We start from the raw sequence: 5,354 nt of genomic DNA, 5'->3' as shown, positions 1-5,354 counted from the left end.
TACATGAATGAATGTTGAATGGGTTCTTTCCTTCCATAGAGTTTTCTATATTTCTGATTTATAAAAAAGGCAGAAAGTTATATTTAATACTTGCCCTGATAAAAACTTAATCTGATTTTCTGCATGACTTTGAGGTATGACACAACAGAGCCATCAGGACTAAAAAACCCAGACTTATTGGCAGTTTGCTTTAACTAGGTCTTCACATTCCCTTATTTGTATAGATAAAGATAAACAAATTTAGTACATCTCTCTGCTATTAGGTTTAAAGGGTAAGTTGGAGGGAGTTAGATGTTATTGTTGATCACTTGCCTGTTTGCCATTAGATTCATTCTCTGCCCTCTCCCTGCTCTGCTTTGTATTGTAGGGGCCTACATTTCTCAGGCTCGTTTATTGACTGGTTTCTTGATAAGTTCAGCTAAAGGGAGGCAAGAAAGGAAGGTTTGAGGTAAGGAGGAGGAGAGAAGCCAGAACATTTCTCTCTGCATGGTGGGTATCCCTCCTTCCTTCTTTTCCTCCCACCTTACCTCCCTCCATGTCTCTCTCTCTCCATCTCTCTCACTCTCTGTCCCTGGTGGAGTCTCCAGTGACAGTTGTGTCTCTGCCTCCTGCCCATCAGCCCCGCTCTCCTCCGGCCTTGTCCCACTGGAAAGCCCCAGCTTCAGTGCTCTGATAACACCATCTCTTCCTATTGACCTCCTCCTCCTGAGGATGGTGGCGACTTCCTATACCTCTAATCTCTGGGTAGTCTCACTGCCCCTATTTGGCTTCTCAAATCCTTTTATAAACTCATTGTATTAAATTCTCATTGTTTGAAGGACCTAATGTGTTTTCCGTTCTCCTGACAGGATCCTGACGGATTCAACATTCATAGCGAAAACTAAATACTGTGGAATTCCCTTGATCTTCAGCTGAATTCTAAAGTCATCTGATTCAGACAGAGCTTCCTGTTACCTAAGAACACTTCTATTCAGATGGGTAGTTATGATCTGAAGCAAAGTGTGCCTAGCCATCCATCAAATCCTTTCTCTTGGGCTTCCCTGGTGGCGCAGTTGAGAGTCCGCCTGCCGATGCAGGGGACATGGGTTCGTGCCCCGGTCCGGGAAGATCCCACATGCCGCGGAGCGGCTGGGCCCGTGAGCCACGGCCGCTGAGCCTGCGCGTCGGGAGCCTGTGCTCCGCAACGGGAGAGGCCACAGCAGTGAGAAGCCCGCGTACCGCAAAAAAACCCCCCCCAAAACAAAATAAAACCGCTTTCCTTGCTCTACGTGTATCTCACATAACCTTAGATGCATCAATATAAGTTATACAAAGTACCATTTTTATTTATTTATTTATTTATTTATTTATTTGCGGTACGCGGGCCTCTCACTGTTGTGGCCTCTCCCATTGTGGAGCACAGGCTCCGGACGCGCAGGCTCAGAGGCCATGGCTCACGGGCCCAGCCGCTCCGTGGCATGTGGGATCCTCCCGGACCGGGGCATGAACCCGTGTCCCCTGCATCGGCAGGTGGACTCCCATCCACTGCGCCATGAGGGAAGCCCAAAGTACCATTTTTAGATAAATGGAACTTCATTATAGAGTCAGTCACATGGCCATGGAACTTTCTTCCCAGTGTTGTCATTAGGTTTTGCCACTGCAGTTGCTGGAAAAAAATGTGGCTGCTTCCATCTTCCTAGGGAAACTTCAGTGTGCAATTGCAAGGGTAAATAGGAACAGGACTTTATAAACCACAGCCTCATCGGACCTCCTCAGGTATGACTGATGACTCCTTCCTGTGACCATACCTTTGACTTCACTGTACATTCCTCCTTCACTGTACATTTGACTCTATGACATTTACTTGCTTTCCCCTCTGCATCAGCATACAGGAAATAAATGAAAGAAAGTTGAATGAAGGGCCAAGGAGAACCAAGAGGGGGATAATAAAGCACTCCCAGGCTACAAGTGTGGGAGCCACTCTTGGCCCTGGACCTGAGGGACCAATGAGAAGGAATGGCTACTGGAACCTGGCTTGACCTGTGGCTCTGGGAGATGGCTGCTTCTCTGTGGCTGTGGCCATAGGGAATGCAGCCATCAGCCTCAGCAGGGCAGGGAGGGAGCCAATAACAAGCTTTATCATTGTCTCCTCTAGTCCTTTACCTCCATCGACTGATCCCGATCTGAAGCCGGAGGGCAAGGGAGCCTAGTCACTGCTGTCCATAAAAGTCAGCCTCCAGGGGCACTGGGCAAGGTGGAGAAAGGTGGAGTGTGGATCGAGAGGGCGGAGGAGAATATCCAGTATGGTGTCCCCATGGAACTGTGAGCTTCTTATGAGTAGTGGATTCTTTGTCTTGTTGTTTTTGTATCCACCATTCTTTGCAAAGGATCCTTAATGGATATTAGATGAACAAATGAATATGGAAAACAAAGATGCTTGCATTTAAATTTGAAGAAATTTTAACATTTAAATATTGTTCCTCTATCCTTAATTTGCCCTGGGGATGAAGAAACTCCCTCCTGGAAATGAGAGCTCTAACTGAACCAGGGCAATCAGTGCTTCCTGAGCCCATGGCATCCCAGTCCTTGACATCCATCCTTCATCGTGCATAGGCAATTGCTCTTCTCCCCTCAGGTCACTCCTGGCCTGTGGCCACTGTGTCCTCCAGGGTAGGTCAGCCTTCCCAGGCTGCAGTGCTGTTTCTGAAGCCCTTTACAAAGTCAAAGGGCTTCCATCAATGCCCAGTTGCCTGTGACTCCTCATCCTAGATTTCCCTGACCTTTTCCATGCTAGCTCTTGTGCTCACTAAAATCTGCATTTTAACATTCAGGTTGATATTCTTCCTTTTACTGAAGGTCCAGCACTGTCAATTGCTCATTTTGTCAGCCAGTGGTTAAAAACTGTTAGCCAGTAATGGCAACAGAGAAGGCACATCAGAGGAGGGGTACTTATTTTAGAACATCTCAACTCAGGGCAGGACAATGGCTTTCACTGGTTGCAGTAGGGGTGGGCTGTAGGGTCTGTTACATTTTCCTTAATGGTGTACTGTTCCATATGATGCTTTTTTCATTTTTGGCTCAGAAAAATATTGTAAAGAGAAATAGTGTGTAATAAATCAACACTACTCCAGGGCTGCAGTAAATAGGATATGCATTTACTGGCAAAAGAGAAATTTTTAAGAAAGTTACAAAAACTTTTAAAAATAATAGACATAGCTTTGTTATGAAAAGTCATAGGAATGAAGTTTCTGTATATTGTAAATCAATTTACTTTGGGACAAGTCTTTTGTCCGAGGATTGAGGATGTGTCTAAAAGGAAAGCAGACCATAGGTATATGGAAAACCTGTTTCCTGTCATTCTTCTGGTTGGTTTCATTGCTTTATTTGCTCTGAAGACTGTTAGAAGGAAAATATTAGAAACAGAAATTTAGTCAGAAGGGTATCACCTATTACCTCCAGATATGTGCAGCTTTAGTATTCACATAAATAGAGTTTTTAAAGCCTTAATTTTTAACAGCCATCACTAATCATTAAGCTCATTCAAATTTTCTACATTGAGCATGTCACTGAAGGCCTCAGATCAAGTTTCTTTTTGGTCACGACTCAGTCATGTGAACTTTGGCCAACTTCCCTTTGACTTTTATTGTAGGAAAGATTTTCTCAGGGAGACAAGACGTTTTTCCTTCAGTTCATGATGGCCAAATTAAGAGTCTGAAGACATAAAATGGTACGTCCTTGTAGTCTTAAACATATCTGTTCATGATCTATATTTTATTCATGAATTCACTGTTTATTGGATGGCTTTTTGTTTAGGCCCTATACTTGGTCCTCTAGGGATTTAATGAAAAGTGAGGCATGGTCCCTGCCCCAAAAGAGCTTCTCTAGTTGGAGAGAAAATAAATGTTTAATTTAATAACTAGGCAGATGGAAATGTGAGAGTCATCACAAGATATATTTAATTAAGCACCATTTGAGTGGAAGAGAGAATATACATCTAGAGTTCTGAAAAGAGAGAGCTGATTGAAGACAATTCAGAGAAGTTTCTAAAAAGAAAAAGGAGATGAGATTGGTGGAATCTGAAATAACAAGAGTTGGTGGAGGAAATGAGGTGAGCAAAGGTTCCCAGAGATTTGTTATTTACCCCCTTGAACTTGATTTCTCTGTCAAACATGGAATCAGTAAATGTGTAAACCCCGAGGAAACAGTTTAATTGTAGCAGCACGGTGCTGGGCTCTCTGACTGTGGTGGGCCAGAGAGTCATGTGCACCAATGAGCATGTCTGTAATCTTTCCTAGGAAAATGCTCAGACTGTGATGGAGGAAAAAAAAAACTGGAAAAATGACTCCACTTTAGAAAGGGTGTTAAGGGAATTTTCTGGCGGTCCAGTGGTTAGCACTCAGCACTTTCACTGCTAAGGGATTGCTTCCCTTCAAGACTAAAAAAAAAAAAACTAGTACAAAAGAAGGTAAGTGAGAAAAACAATATTGGCAAGTGATTCTAGATATCCAGTTACTGTCAATGGGTTATAAAAATATATTTATTATATTAGGATACAATAGGTGTAACCAAAGGCACTGACAACAAATGGCAAAGCAAATAAATTAAAAATATATCAGTACAGGGCCTTTCTGGTGGTGCAGTGGTTAAGAATCCGCCTGCCAATGCAGGGGACATGGGCTCGAGCCCTGGTCCGGGAAGATCCTACATGCCGTGGAGCAACTGAGCCCGTGCACCACAACTACTGAACCTGTGCTCCTGAACCCGCGAGCCACAACTACTGAAGCCTGTGCGCTTAGAGTCCATGCTCTGCAACAAGATAAGCCTGAGCACCACAAGGAAGAGTAGCCCCGCTCCCCGCAACTAGAGAAAGCCCACATGCAGCAACAAAGACCCAATGAAGCCAAAAATAAATAAATAAATAATTAAAAAAAAAAGATATCGGTACATCTAAGAATAAAACACAACTCTAAGAAGGTTCAAAGTTCACACTTTCTCTCCTTATTTTTACTGGTCTTTGAATTTGATTGGGGTTTCCAGCACTATTGACATTTTGGGCAGGATAATTCTTTGATGTTTGGGGCTCTCCTGCGCATTGTTGAATGCTTATCGGCATCTTTATCCTCCATTTGCTGGATGCCAGTAGCATCCTCCCCCCACCTGCCAGCTGTGACAACCAAGAATGTCAGTGGTAATTGCCAGATGTCCCCTGGGGGTCCAAAATCACTCCCATTGAGAACCATTGGTTTAGACAAATGAACGAATTTTTTTTTTTTTTGGTACGCGGGCCTCTCACTGTTGTGGCCTTTCCTGTTGCGGAGCACAGGCTCCGGACATGCAGGCTCAGCGGCCATGGCTCACGGGCCTAGCTGCTCCGT

The sequence above is a fragment of the Mesoplodon mirus genome (genome assembly GCF_964341445.2).
Source record: "Mesoplodon mirus genome assembly, chromosome: 2".
Classification (NCBI taxonomy): domain Eukaryota; kingdom Metazoa; phylum Chordata; class Mammalia; order Artiodactyla; family Ziphiidae; genus Mesoplodon; species Mesoplodon mirus.
The sequence above is the reverse complement of the archived record's forward strand: the minus strand, read 5'-3'. Positions refer to the sequence as shown.